Raw genomic sequence first — 16347 nt, forward strand, 5'->3', positions numbered from 1 at the left:
GAAACATGAGAAGGAAAGCTGTAAACTGTCCTAAGGGCCAGATTTTCAAAGATGTGCGAAGACAGATATCAGGTCCATACGTGGTGAGATTTTCAGAACCAATATTTATTCAGAGTCCCACTGAAATCAATGGCAGCCCAGTAGCATAGTCTTCGCAGACAACTGCAACTTTAATCACTGATAATTGAAAATCTGACTGCAAGTAAACAAACTAAAACAAAATTGTTTAATGTTGCTTGTATGAGTATTGTGGAAATTTTTTTAGACAGAAATGTTACTTTTCAATTGCAGTTTAGCAATCCATAAATGCTAATGAGATCCCGTGCTGTTTGCCTTGTGATAATTTTTTCCTATTAAAATCTTGTTCTTTTTTTAACCTAATAAGCACATCGCTAGTCTAAGCACGTTCATTGTTCAAAGTTTAAATTTATAGCTAAAACAAAGAGAGACTGCTTACCAGTAACCAGAATTCTCTGAGACATGAATTTCTATATTCAAACAAATGAGATACCTATATGTCCTTTCACTCCAGGCTGGTCTTGTATCTTTGCAATGAATAACTATATAAGGCACTGACTGTGCCACTTTTGGTTTCCTCCCAACCATAGAGAGAAAACTCAGGGAAATTCCAAAAACTCTTAGGGAGAGCAAAGTAATCAAAATAGAAAACATATATGTAAACCATACATATTAAAAAAAAGTTACCTATTGGTAAATAACTTATTTTTCTCTTTTTAAGTGTACAAGTACATTTTATCAAGGTGAGTTAAACAACTCCATCTGGCAAGTATCTATCTGAGGTTTTCAAGTCTGCTATACAAACTATTCCAGCACTAACAGCACATGGTGAATATAGGGATGGAGCTCCAGACAGCATCATCTCCAATATCTCAGCTATTTCTTAACCATGTTGTGTGCTCTGGAGAAGTACTCTGTAATAACAGTGGGGGATTCATCTTTGCAGTCTGATAGCAAATTTTGACACAGTCTCCGATTGACTTCGACAGTCTGTGTGGAAATGGCTGAACTGTTAAACCCTCCAGAAAACATACAATGAATAGCCTGAAGCATTTGAATGTGTGAATACAGAAGTAGACAACCCATGACATAAAAGCATAAAAATATAAATTCTGTTTTAGAGGAAGAACACCAGAAATAAAATTTTGAGATTAAATAAAACCTGCTGATTAAAAAGTATAATTCTATCATGATCTGAGACAGAAAATGAAGAATGTTATTCATAAGAACATATGTGTCTCCTGCAAAAGCCTCTGAGGAAGTGGTCTTGATGAAAGCAAAAGTAGTAAACACCAAGCCCAAGACCTTAATGAGGCTAAGTGAGAGTTCAAACTCTTTTACCCTTAAGCAGATATTCCATAACAGCTTTAATAAATGATACAGAAGGAGGAGAAAAAAAAAAGGTAAGAAGCCACATGGATCTCATTCCCATAATGTGCAGCATGTGGATGGTGGATGGCTTTCCTCATTGAAGCATTCCTGATTCTTTCCATTAAAAAAAGTCCCCAGATGGCAAAAAAGAGCCAACTAGACAGACACTGCTAAATGGGTACCTGTCTACCCCAGAGCATTGAAAGACTTTCACTTCAACCCTTTCACTTACACATGACAGGCTGGCTGCTTTCACAAGGACTTGTGACAGCATTTTCAGTGGGTTAGATCCACAGGAAATAGGTAAAATTATTTAAGCTATGTTACACAGAAGCTAAAAGTCAGAATAAGTGATCAGTGTATTTCTGCTAGATAAGACCTCAAAGGTTTGGTACAACTGGGTATCTGTGACCTAAAGTGAAAAACATTTTTATTGAAAATCTTTCCAAAAACAAGGCCAAGACAGATATTCCTAAAAATGTTAAACAGATCAAAATAAAAAGAACAGCAATTTCAGAAGCATATACATTGTCCTAAATCTTTCTGTTGTGTAAGGACATAGTACATTATTTACTGCTTTTATTAGCAAATGAAATCATGTAAAAAGAACTGCTAACAATAAGAAACACCCACATTAGTTAATATGTAAATTCTAAGACATATTCAAAACAATTTTTTCCATTTCCAGAAAAAAACAAAGCAAGCCCAAACCTCTTTTTCTGAACAATCTTTTTGAGCTGAGCATGATTTCACTCACAAGTACTAGTCAAAAGCATTTTTCTTGAAAGCATTTTCAAAATGAAAATCATTTTTCCATCTACTTCTGATATCTCTGTGAAATGGGGTACATCTGCACCATGGAAGAAGCATCTCTAAGCAGACTTAAGTTATTTTTGGAAGAACACTGGGACAGTTCTTGTAAACATTAGACTGCTATGGTTATGCAGTATGGTCTAATATTGAATTATTTTGAACTCCTTTGGAAATCCATTCCAGGTTAATATTGATTATTAATATCAATCAGTTTCAACAGTTAGCTTGAGTTCTTTTTCACCTACCTCTTACTCTACAGTAACAAACAGCAAGTTCTTCCTACTGTAATTTAAGCAGGATACTGAGAGACTGAGTGGTAAACGATAAAATGTTCCATTGTATGTAGAAGAGAAACATTTCTGTGCCAGCAGATGATTGCCACGTGCAGATCTGTGATTGCCTAAGTCCTATTGACATCACCACATAAATTGGCTCCCATTCCCTTTGTCATACACTTGTAAAATCCATGCCTGATAACCTTGTAAAAAAAATAAATACAGTTTAACTACAATACAAACAAGCATTATTTCTCCTACCAGTGAATGATATCCATTCCTGCTGCACAAAATATCATATGTTTAACAGTGCACACTACTCAGCAACTTTACCCATGGTGTTCCAGCTTTTGAAGGAGGGTCTTCTACAAAGCATTCTTGAACTACACCTCATATTGGGATTTTTTTCCTCATCCCTCCTAGATCTACCTAGTTTTCTCACCTCTCTCCTTTGTCTCCATCACCTCTCTGCTGTCTTCTTTTACATTTGCACTTCATGGATTGCACCTTTTCTTCTATTTCATAAACTCTGAAAACCTACCTCTTCTATGAATGCTATTACTGAACATGCCACTTCATATTTTTTCTGTACTGTATCATGCCACACTACACTTATTGATGCACAAATACTAAATGTAATATGGAGAAGGAATTTCTGTGACTTTTTTTTTATCCTGTGCTGTTATTTTGTAAATTGCCAAGTACAGATGCTTTGCTATTCAAATAACAGTAACAAAATCCAGATGAAACTTTACAGAAATGTAGGTACTCCAAATGTAATTACCCAAACAGGAAGTTGGCCAGGACAAGAGGACAAGCATCCTTACTCTTGTGGAAAACACCAACAGACCATACAAGTGGCTTGGATGAGCCAAAATAAATATATACTTTAAATAAAATTTCCAAACATGGTACACCATCACCTATCACTTTTTGGTTATCTAAAGTACCTATCAAAGGTGCTAGAGCCTCATTAGCAAACCCCTTCTCCAGGCTGCCTCCCACTGCAGCTTGCTGTAGTCTGACACGCAGGAAGTGAAGGTCGTCATTTAAATTCAAGAAAAACCGAGTGTAAAGCAGCACATTCTGCCCGACGTGGGGCTCCTGCAACAAGAGCTCGCCGGCACCTCCCCACCCGGCCTGGCAGTTCGGTTAATTCCATTAGTTCAGTGGAACTCGGAAGAAATTCTGGAAACCAGGGCTGTAATTTCAAACTGTCAAGAGCTCCTTTGTTTCTAAACTTCAGCAGCGTGGATATGAAAAGGTTTGATACCCACTGCAATATTGCACTTCAGTTATTAGTTTGATAATCATCTGGCCACCACACCCAGCAACACAGACTGAACTCAACAGACACTTGTTTGCTCTCCTGCAGAAGGGCCTCAGACTGCTTAAACACCACTCCTACACTGCAATTCAGCCACTCGAACCCTTTTTTAAGAGGCATCTTCAGGTCTTGAAGGAACATACCTGCACGTATGTTCCCTTAGCACTGACTTTTTGATTTTACTATTACTGAATTCTCATTTTCCTTTACCATGCAGCTGGTTTCAGCACCTTCCTTTAACCTGAGTTGCCTTCCCTGACTGAAGCCCCTATTTTCTGGTAAAGAAATACACAGTAAGGACACAGCACATTCATTTGAGTTTGCAGCCCTTTCCAGGTTCTTCCAAAAGAAAGCGAGCAAAAGCATCAGATCCCTGTTTAACCTGCCTTAATGCACTGAGGTCTTACTCAGTGCATGGGATGGCATTCATGAAACCTCAGTCAAATTACTCCTCTGTGGTCGGACTCCTCATGTACATATATCATGACTAACTACTTCAAAAAAGAAAACACATCCCAAAATGCCCAGGTGAAAGTGTAACAAGAAGTTGTATCAAAATTGTCATAGACTAACATAATAAAGCAGAGGAGCTATTAAAAATCAGAGAAAGAAACCAATGAAAAAAAATCACTTATTAAGAAAACATTGCAAATTAGATGAACAACTGACCCTCTGTTTAAAGTCTCTCTGCTGAAGGTATAGTAACACAGAGATAGTTAACATGATCATAACCTCTCATGTGATGAAGCTTTCAGTGTACATCAGGGAAGCACAAGGAAATAAGCCAAGGGATCCAGACACAGACAGATGGAATTAACATCTCTGGATCTTGAGCTTTCATAGAACAAGAGGGAAATGCAGTTCCCATCTTCATATGAAATACAACTTCCTTCTTCCACCTGCACCCGGACAACAATACCTCAGAAGAGCATGAACTTTTTTTTTCATGTCTGTAGGGAAATAACCGAAAAGCACATGGGTGACCCTTTAAAAACTGCTGGTGCCAAGTGCATCACTGCCAAAGAATTTACTGTCCCTCTTTAGACAAGATACTTGCCTAGTGTATACCAAGAAGAGGTTTATTTCAGTGTGAGTAGCTCCCTCTCAGAAAATACAGGACATTTAGAAGCATCACAACATTTTTCTCTGCTTTCCACTGCCACACATTAGCTGCTGCCATATTTATTTCCCTTTTTATATATCTAGGTCATTGGGTTTCTACTATCGCAGCACTTAAGAGCCTAAGAAATTAGGTTTCCTAATGCTGTTTAACACATAAAATACAAATGTCACTTTTTTCACATGACTATACTTAAAGAATAAGCCATTTTTCAGAGTAATATTTAATTTCAGAATGTTATTTGGGGTTATAATTTTAAGATGTGGTTTTCATTTTCATGCTCACAAACTACGTCCGTTATGAAAATATTTCTTAGCAAGCTGCTGCCTAATTAGATGACTTAATCTTGCAGAACTCTGTATTTAAAAGCAAAAGAACTACCAAAGAAGATCAAAATCAGATTTTTTCCATTGTTTGCTGTGATGTGCATTTTTTTCTATTTATATTATGTACAGAATAAAGAAAAAATAGTTGAGTGATAAGATCATGAATTCACACTGTTTTCCTTTATATTGTTCATCTGTTAACTGGGGTGTTTATAGCTTGTTTGCTTTTTAGTTTTTTTCTCTTTTTTCCTCCAAAAGTGACATTTAGAAGCCAATAACCCAAAGTGTATTACTGAACTCTCTAACAGTGTCCAATAGGTAGACGACCTAGCTGCAGGGTGATTAAATGATTTAACTGCTAGATCAATGAATGCAGCATGAATTAAAATGGCTGCAAGCCTTTCCAGGCATAAGATGAGACCTAAAAAAAAAGAAATGGGTTATCTTACTTTTTAGTGCACGAAAATGTAACCATTCACTTTAAAAAAGAAAAAAATACATGTTTTCCTGAGAAATAATACAGCGTTATTCTAATATATGGTGACTAAACCATATATTTTTATTGTCAAAGATCTGACTATATTTTGCCATTCTCATACTGAACAACCTCATTCAGGAAAAAGCAGTCTCTGCTCAAGAAACATAATGGTGCTAGGATCTGGTCCAAAGTGAACTGTTATCTCACGCGTGAAGATAATGAATGTTAATTTAAAATAATGTTCTTTCAACTCCGGGGTTTTTTTCATATAATCAATCAGGCCTGAAAATGTGTGCATGCGCTCTCTCTCACACGCTCACTCTCTCTGTCACTCATCCATAAACACTTCATTTTATATTCTCATTCCCAGATATTCAGGAGAAAATTTACTGCAGGTGTAAACTAATATTGCTCCACTAAAATCAACAGTGCTGCACCAAATGACGTTAACACAGACAGTGGTCCTCTCTCCCCTATCCTGTGAAGTGTGTACCTTGACTTCCACTTAATGCGCATCTCATGCCAAACTCTCCCTTTCTTCCTTTCATATGTGCATTTCCAGCTCTTATTTGCACTCCACAATCACTATAGCCTTTCATTAACTGGCCCCTCGAGGTCTCTTATCTCCATCAAATACCTCAGGAGAAGCAGGTACACATGGCTCTTTTCTGCAACCCAGGAAGAAGCTCTTGGAAAATGTGCAAAGAGAAAGAGCACTGCAGTGGGAGGCTGCAAGGCATGTGGAGAGGACAGAACAGGCTTGACCTAAAAAGCAATAGGTTTTGACACTGCAGCTAAAATGTTCGGTTATTACAGGAAGGAGAATTTAAAACATTTTAAAAATGGAATAAGTAAAGCTTCTATATGTGTAAAACCAGGAACCATAATCTAAATTATTATTGTTTGGGAACTAGTATGGGGGAAAAAAAAGTATTCTATAGATTTCTACCTCAGAAAATCGCCTGATTTTTGGCACCTCTTTAGGAAACATCTGAGATCGGCAACGGCTGGAAACAAGACTCTGGATTACATGACATGCTAGTTTGATCAAGAAAGGCAGTTCTCATGGAAGAAGAGCCAAGCAGAAATTTGGATACCATTCCTTCCCATTGGCCCAGGAAACACTGTAACTGCTTATCCACTAACTTGGCAAAGCAAACCATGTTCTGCTTCTAGGTTCCTTGGTGCACCTGTACTCAAAATATCTGTGCCATCTCTTAGCTTTAGCTCACATTTATTGGTATTTCCTGTGCCCCTATAAGGGACAAAAATCTTCCATTTTATTGAAAGCTGCATGTCTTCAGGAATTAGTGCTACAACTTAGGCTTATACTTAGTTGACTGGAAAATGGGTTATTATTAACAAATTTTTTAAAACTACTGAGAAAAACAACATCAGTGTGGATAAAAAAATAATAAAATGGCACCTGCAGATACTTGACTCTTAATCTATATTTCCTAAAAAGTACAAGTTGAAAAACAAGAGGAAATCTCATGTCTGGAATCAGGGAGAAGTTAGGAGTATGCTTCCAATTAGGAGATTTACAAAGAAGCCTTCTGGGAGCCAGCAGAGTGGAAAGTGTGCAGGAAAAGGAAGAATGTCTTTCTTACAACAAATATTTCCTGCAAATCTATTTACTTCAGGTCAGTGTAAGAAGAAGAAGAAGACAAAGCTACAAAACTGAAAGGTGCAATTACAGAGGTAGAGTGTCCATGTTTCTCACTTTCCAACACTGTCAGTCTGAAATGCCTCCAGGTATGCATCAGCACTCTCCTTCAAAAAGATATGTCAGTGAAATAAAACATTTTCTTTTAACAAGCAAGCAAACAAACAAGATTTTAACATGGCAGCTTTTAAACAACCTGACATTACATTCTAGTCTGGCTGTTAAGACGTCAGATATCGTGAGGTACCAATGAGCAAAGTGTACATCCCTTTTCACTGTTCCTCACATTTTACCATGACCAAGAAAAATTTTCAGAAATCTATTTCTATTTGTGGAAAAAAAAATCTCTTTTCTTTTTTATTGAGAAAACATTAGTGTCAATGCCAAATTATTCAGTGTGCTGTATTATATTCAAATGTGAGTTTACACGTGATGACTGACGGTGAAACATCCAGTTTCCTGAGAAAAGGTTCATGCAATCAGTTCTTAGGAACATCCTAAATTCTCAACTACAGTTATATGAAGCTAAAAATGGTGCCAGTCTGATTCCTGGGGAAACAACTAATAACAATTCTTTGTTTCTAATTAAGAAAGGAAAAAATTTTCTGTGATTTCTGAACTGCATAATAAAGAAGGAATAGAAGCACAAGCTGGGGAGAACATTACTCTTTCTAAACTCTTTGTTGCATGGAGCAAAAAGGATTGCCTAGGTTTTGCAGGTAAATGATAATGAACAGGATGAAACGAGGTCATTTTCAGAATTCAGGTTTTTAATTTATGTTCTGTGATAAAAAAAAACCCCAATATAATTTTATTATTTATCTGTTTTCACATTCACAATTTCCATAATTTTGAAACTATGTTAAAATCCTCAGTTTCCTGACATACCTGTTTTCTAGCTTTCCTAAATAAAAATAAACCTTTCTTCTCATAATGGTATCAGCTTTTCCAGTAGGAATTTCTATTTTACCAGTTTTCTTTATTTATAATTAAGGCCTTTTATAACATACAGGATTTAAGATATATAGAAAATGTTACAAGTCACTAACAGAAAAATTGTATCCACATTGTCTTTGTTCTTTCCATAAATACTGTAAATTCCTTCAAAGACTAATGCACATGTAGGAAAAGTGTGTTAGCTTCAATGGAAACAATCATCAATGCAAAATTTGGCATTTGCAAGAATAACAAGTCATACTTTTGATATTGAAAAGGCATAAAAATGCCTATGTAGCACTGCTATGTAACTCCAGTAGAAGAATCAAAAATATAACATTACATAAAATTATATCAGCACAATGAACTGTAACTGTGTTCTTCCTTGAATACTGGAGTTATACATAAGGTTTTAATTTTTAAAACTATTTTACTAAACTAAATTTCATTCATCAGTATCCTCCATGGCCTATACATTTTTATGCCTGTGGGAAAAAAAGTGCCTATATGATCAAGGTCTCCATCATTATATTAATAATAATCTATGGGTAACAGTGAATTTTCTGCAGTGCATATCAATTTTCATCAGTGAACAATCAGTGACTGTGTGGCCTGTGATTACATTTTATGAAATAGCAATTCTTTTGTTTTGATTTTGTGCAATTTTGAACCTGGATCCTACTAATTGCTTGGGGAGAGGGGATTATGCATAAACATTGGGTTTAAGCTTGTCTCTGAAATCAATGACAGCTCAGAAAATTAACAACCAACCAGAAGGAAAACTGGAGAACCCCCCCACCATTCTGAGGTAAAATTTCCACTTTAATTTGTGCCTGTGAATGCACACACACTGCACTAGTCTGTTTTGCAAGGCACAGACTATCTCCTCTTCCGAAGTTTTCTTTTACTGGCAGTGACACCAAGAAAATAGTAATAAGCCACAAGCAGCCAATGCAGACTTGGCTGGTACTTGGTTTCTGCCTTGAGAAGCATCTGTAATTGCAAACAGGTATCTGTAGTGTGAGATCCTCTCTTACTGAATGCATAAATGTTGTGTGAGACTTAACAGAGAATGACGACAGCATGCTAAGAAACATAAAGCTCTCTTGTCTCTCAGATCTTCTCAAAGATTTGTCGAGCAGTAAACATACCTCATACCCTTTTAATTTCTTTTCCACAGTATACTATTTCTAGCTACTTTGGGATTCTGGTAATCATTTTCTCTCAACCCCATTTTGTTTTACTTCATTGCTTTTCCAAAAGGTTCCAATAAAACCTCACATTGACAGATAAGAATCGCTCTGCTAAAATTAGTAAACTAAGTACCATGTCCCGTGAGTCACAGCGTGAGACTCCCATCCACCTCTCTTTAAAAGACCAGATAACAATGCCATGCCCTAAGTGCAGGAGATCAAAGCACAAATGCCCACTTGCCAAAATGCTGCTTTTGAGTACTACACCTGCTAGCAGACTCCTACAGTCTGTAGCCAAAACATTAGCTATCTGCATTAAAATCATATATTTGAATATATGGCAAGTTGGTTTAATGTTTATTTTTAACATCCTAACAAAGCAAGAGAAAATGAAGCCTAGGAGAAATGCAAGATAAACAGCAATATGTTTAAAATTTTTAAAATTACTAGATCTCAAATCAACAGTATCCTATTTAGGATAAAAACAATTTATTGCAGTGAGGCCAGTTCTTTGCCATTTCCACAAAAAGGGTGAATGGGATTACTGGTATTTTTGTAGGTGTGTTTTGAATTAATTTTTTAACCAATAAGTGGATTTTAGTAATTCAAATTTCACTGTGTCTGGTGCTAAAATTGTTTGTTAAGAATTAGTTTTATATCATACTAGAAGTAAGAGCTGTATGAAGAGTCAGAACCACTACTTCCACAATGTTTTATTCTGCAAAGATTTAATCCTGGAATTGAAAATTTAATATAGCATAAAGGTATATTCAAAGGTATTCTCATTGTTGGTAAATACATCAGTAAACTATATTTTACTTATATTTTTTAATATATTTCTAACTTTGGAATTACAAATACTAAGGTCCTGCCATTTGAACTAATAACATACTTTAAACTCAATTTACATGTCTCTCTACTTCCATAACAGAAACTTTTGCCTTTAGTGAAGTGGAAAATGAGAGACTGGAAGAAAATCAAAACCAGACATTTTGTACACAAACTCTCAATAACTATGCCTTGGATTTATCTACGTGGTACAGCTACAGGATCAGGCTCTGATGGGATATTACCAAAGCTGGCTGACCTAAAATTAGACACCATGAGCTTTAACTTGGGTTCATGGACATGTCACAGTGTATCACCCCTTGTGCCTTCTCTCACCTGCCCACAGAACTAAAAGACTCCAGTCATTTCAGGGAGAAATAAACCAAAAAACATAAATATGAAAGAAATCTTACTAAAATGCTACTTTTACCCCTAAAAATTTTTTTCATGTAATTCAACATCCAGAGCATGTTAGAAATAAATAAATAAATAATAACACAGCGTTCAGGCTTGGTCAATTAACTTGATGGCAGACATTGGTTTCAAGAGATGATAAAACTACGTTTAAAGACTGCAGTTGAAAATACAGGGGGAAAATATGGGCTCAATTCAGCCCTGTTGTTGCAGGGAGCTGCATGTAGAGGCCTTGGAAATCAGAGAGCTCTGTGTGCCATAGGAGTTCACCTGTGCAGGCTTGAGGACACAGTGTTTATTATACTGTACACGACCACACTGGTGTCTGTCAACCCACTGCCAGTTGCCTCCACCACACCCAGGAATGAAGGATTTTATGGAGTTTTCCACCCCTATTTTGAATTTTATATAGATGACAAGATACTCTCACAAGTGAATTTGCATTTTTATACTGCACTGAAAAATGGTGAAAACTTCTTCTTTTCCTTTTTTTGTAATATAGGAGTTAACTTATTAATAAATTCCTCCAAAATGGAATCATCATCTTATAAACTACCTATTTTGCACGTTATACTCTCCCAACTGGCAGATTAAACCTTAGAACAATAACCCAATTATGAGCTAAATTTACATTCAACTGATCAAAAATGATCCAGAACCTGACAAGAACAATCTTTGTTCACAACATTTAGCACAAGCAACACTGACAGACTAAAATATATGAGCTATATAAAAGATGACATACGTTGCACTGCCCAGTTACCAAGGGCACCACGCTCCAAGTACTACACAAGTACTGTGGGAGTGTTCATTGCATCCTGAGACTAAGCAAACTCAACAAAAAACAAGGCACAAAACCCCCTGCAGATAAAGAACATGATCTGACATTAGCTCCTAAACAATTAGTGCAAGAAGGATGGCTAAAGAAAGTCCTGTTACATGGAAGAAAAGCCACTGCAATTAATAAAATCAGTGGCAAGGATTTGAAATAAATTTATATATTTACTGGATGGATATAAGAAAAGGAATTGCTCCAGCAATTCTGATCTAAGCTTTGAAAAAACCCCCAAACTCTACTTCATTGAGGAAAGTAAACTGTTTTGTGTGTTTGGACAGTAATTTTAAACAACTCAGCATTTTATGAACAAAGTTCATCACTGGTGTGAGCCACATATACCTTGCACAGAATTATTTTGTTTATAGTTCGACTTGGTATTTGTAACAACCCACATTATGGGTAAAAGACTTCTTTTACTGACATTTATGCTAATCTGGATTTAGCTAAAAAGTCATTTAAGAAGAAAATCAGAAGTTTACTGGTGACATCTTTATCATCACCTTGTCCCTCTTTCAGAACTTTTAGCCTGGACCAATTCACACTGCCTGAGGTCTTCGCACACTTCCAGAGTTAAACGACCTGAAAGACTGTGGAAAGCAGTAACTATGAAAACTAGTTACAGGTGTGTCTATAATTTCTGAACTTTAGCTGACAGAAATTGAGTCCTGAATTTCAAAACATGTCTTCTAATTCTAAAATTACCCAATTGTCAAATTGTGTGAAATGAGACAATTTGCTAACAAACCAGACAATGCAGACATCTATGGAGAGGTTTAGATGCCTAAAATTAAGAAAACATTTTCAATGTTATATTTTATCAATTTCTTTTTGAAGTATTTTATTCTAATTCAGAGACTGCAGACAGTACAGTTCAGTGGTCCCCAGGATTCGGTTCACAGGTAGAAATGCATAACAGTCTAGATGTAGCCTGAGGCACTTCAAGGTGAGTTTGAGGCCAAATTAGTTGTCCACTCGCACAGTTTTCTTCTCCAGGAGCACCATGTCACTAAGAGCACCCAACATGTTTTATTTACCTGCAAGGTGGAAAAGCCGAGCACACTTCACAGCCTTTCACCATCTCGTTTGCTCTTGAGATGACCTTAGGCTGAAAAATGATTCAGGCTCTTCCTCAGGTCTTTCTGAACAGTCCCTTCTACCCTCTGCTATGAGGGCAGGGGGGAACCTGAACCAGGTAACCCGAACAGTAGCTGCACACAGAATGCCTACTGGATACAAGCTGTATGGACACACCACCCCACACAACAGCAAATGTCCTACAGACTGTGCACACAGCAATTCTGGTCATGAAATTCTTGTCACTTCAATAGTGCTCAATTTTTTCCTGGAAAGTTAAGATGTATTGCTCTGGCTCATACTACATAAGAACTAAGCCAAACTACTAAGAATTTTAATTCATGGTGAACAATTTTTTTTTTTACATTTATATTTAAAATTCTTGCTTAGATTAAAAAAAAAAAAGAAACCAAACCCAACCACCTATAAAGGCGCAGTACCCCATTAAACTTGTGCTACAAAGTTTCAAACTGTGGAAGAGTATCTTCTAGCGCATCAACGAAGTTTTAAGACCCGCCCCCACACAACATCCACACACTCACAACTCCCCTGGCATAGCGTCATCACAAGACAATTTCCATCACATTACCCAGTTCAGGAGATGCAGTGGAAGACTAATTTTTCTCACTCGGTCCTTTGCGCTGAACCCGATATCAAGTATCAGTTGCAGAGGCAGAGACCACCATCCAACGCACAACCAACAAAAAGTCATCTACACAGTTACTTTTTTCCCCACTCACTAAAACCAAACTAACCATCAGCAAGATAAAGTGTTCTCTGATGAACTACATAGACCATGAACCATTCCCTTCCCACCCTTCTCCATACAACTATCTGGTCAAAGCAGAGAAGGTTTGTTTAGGCATGGAAAATCTGGCATTTTAATGCCATAATTCCACAGTGGGAATTAATTAATGGTGCAAATCCACACTGTAAATTATTTTGTGGGTACTTTCACTTGTATACAAAACACCAGTCAGCAAATAGTCTACTTCCCTAAAGACTTTCTGTAGCACACTCAGAATGGTTGATAATTAAAAAAAAAAAAATGTGGAGAGATGCCAGGTCCTTTATACTGAAGGATGAGGAACTAGAAAAACCCAAGGGACTGCAACTTGAACCACAAACTGGCATTTTCCCTCCCATCATCCCCCCCTCCTGACACCTGTCTCAGTGATCACCCCTAAAGAATTAAACTATTTCCTTCAGAGAACAGCAACAGAAGTGAGAAAATATCAGCCTATCTAGGACAAGAAAGCATTTTCTACCTTTGTTCTTTTTTACTGCAGTAAGATCATCTCAAAACTACAATATAGAATTACTCCCTACAATACAGAAACCATGGCAGATGATTCCAGGGTGTTAAATGCCCAATTATACAATTATAAAACCAACCAGCACCAAATTAAGTAGTTTTTCACTCCTTTTCCTCTTCTCAAGCCACCCCATCTCTAGCCTCTGTAAAGTTCTTTTTTCCACATTCGCAGACAACCAAAACCAAATTCTTAAAGTCTGTTGTTTTCAGGATAAGCCCCAAAAGACACACACAAAGTTTCTCAAGTCCTTAACATCAATATTTTACAAGGGGGCTGTTGTCTGGAGCACACAGACGGCCGAAGCCTGCCGAAGCTCCCCATCATCCCCACCATGGGCACCCCCACACCTACACTTCCATCCATTCCCCGAAAAGAAAGGAGACAGGCCTCTGAGCAGCCCCGAGGCAGGGGGAGAGGGAGAACACCCCAAAAAGTGCACCGAGGGGAGTTATCTGAAGACATGGCTTCAGGGGTGCACACACACACAAAACCCCCCAAGCCCCCAACAAAAGCCAGCCCCTCGATGGTCCACATTCCCCGAAATGCGGCCGCCGAGCCCGGCGGGGCTCCGGGAGGGACCTTTCTGGTGGGGGGAGCGAGCGCGTTGCTCTCGGGGAGCCGGAGGGACGCAGCGGGGAAGTCGGCCCCTCTTGCCCCCGGGCCCTACCCCAGACACACTGGGGCCGTGCCGGGGCACAGGCGATCGGGCGGCGAGGCCGTCCCGGCCGCGGGGGTGGCACCGCCCGCAGCCGCCGGGCGGAGGAGGGCTGGGGTTCCGAGTTCACCCCTCTCCCGTCCCCTCCCCTGCCCCCCGCGGGCACGGCAGCCATGGCCCCTCGCCCGGCCTGCGGGGCCCCGCCGTCTCTCTCTCCTGTGGAGCCTCGCGCTGTCGAGCAGCTGCCATTACTCGGCCAAGACCCGTCTCCAAACAGGCATCCCCCCTCCCAGCGAGGGAAATGCGGCGGCGGCGGCGGGGGGGGTGCGAGCGAAGGGAAAAGCGGGGAGAGTGGGAGGCAAAGCTGTGGCCCCGCGTGTGGGGAAGAGCGGGGCCGCGGGGGGTGGCGGGGCCGAGGCCGGGCTGCGCCACACCCCGCCCGGCCTCGCCTCTCACGCGAGTCCCCGGCTCCCGCGCCCTGCAGGCCCGCGCCGAGCGCCTCTCGGCGATTCTCCCCGGAGCGCCCTCTCCCCACCCCACCTCCTCCCGCCCCGGCCCCAGGGCTGGCTGCAACTCGGCACAGGGGACCCGCCGCGCCTCCAGCCGAAATCCGACCGGGGGAAGGTGCGGGGTACAAAAATAATCGCCGTTAATAATCACACGCGCTCCGCCGCCGTCCCCTTCTCCTCCGCGGTTTCCAAGCGGGCTGCCAGATAATCCTGCCCACTCCGAAAAATGAAATAATAATAATAATAAAAAAATCCCGCCTTCCATCTCCCCCCCGCAGCCCCACACATTTTATTATTAAGTATAATTGCTCCCCCCCTCCTCATACGGCACCCCGCGGGGAAGGATTGCCCCCTCCCCTGGTGCCCAGCCCTTCCCCTGTCCCCTCTCCCCCATCTCCTTGGAACAGTGTGTACATGATTTTGTAGTTTTTTTAAGGCGCCATGTTTATAATCCTCCATCATATTAAAAAAAAAAAAAAATCCACCCAGCATGAGACACGGCGTCTCTCGCACCCCAAAGCCAGGGAGGTAGACACAGAAATATCCACAGGACTGTAAATTCACCCCCCCTCCCGCACACACACCCCTCCTCCCCAGACTTAAAAGTCTCTCTCACCTTGTGCTGCTGGCGCTGCTTCTGCTGCTGCAGGGGGGGAGAAGTTAAGCCAGGGGAAACTTTTCAATCCCTTCCCCAGGCCGCTGCTGCCTCCTCCTTCCACATATTTTTCCCCTCAGAGTTTTATTGTGTCTGAATTTTCTCTCTCTCTCTCCTCTTCTGTCTGTCCACAGTTCAGGTTTCTGGGGTAAACAGGGTTTAGGATGGTGCTAGGGATATTTGGGAGAAGGAGAACTCTAGTGGTGTCTGCTGGAGTTGCTGTTTGTTTCTTTTATTATTTTTTTTAATAATACATTTGAAACGGATCTTTAACTATTTATTATGTATGTATTTTATCATAGTCTTAGGTCTGTACCCTGTCTTATTGCAGAGGAAAAATATGGCGCTTATCTGGCCTTGATACATGCAAATTCCTTCTATCATGAATCCAACTTGGAGAAATTACAGATAATGTTTTTGAAGTAGACGCTCACCTTGAGCAACAGAAACTAAAACATACAGAATCAACGATATGTCTCAGAGTTGTCTATATGTTATAAACTGTGGATCATGAAATCATAGAATCATTTAGATT

General features: G+C 39.5%; 1 protein-coding gene across 3 annotated transcripts in view; it reads right to left on the minus strand.

The window, feature by feature from the left end:
- ZMYND11 (zinc finger MYND-type containing 11) overlaps positions 1-15989 on the minus strand; it is a 105726-nt gene extending 89737 nt beyond the window's left edge. For all 3 annotated transcript variants that reach the window (XM_008922475.3, XM_008922474.3, XM_018075500.2), the window contains exon 1: positions 15774-15989. The gene's annotated coding sequence lies outside the window, so the exon portion shown is untranslated. The remainder of the gene's footprint in view (positions 1-15773) is intronic.
- Between the last annotated feature and the right edge of the window lie 358 nt (positions 15990-16347).

Source organism: Manacus vitellinus, unplaced genomic scaffold (genome assembly GCF_001715985.3).
Source record: "Manacus vitellinus isolate BGI_N305 unplaced genomic scaffold, ASM171598v3 scaffold_3_pilon, whole genome shotgun sequence".
Taxonomy (NCBI): domain Eukaryota; kingdom Metazoa; phylum Chordata; class Aves; order Passeriformes; family Pipridae; genus Manacus; species Manacus vitellinus.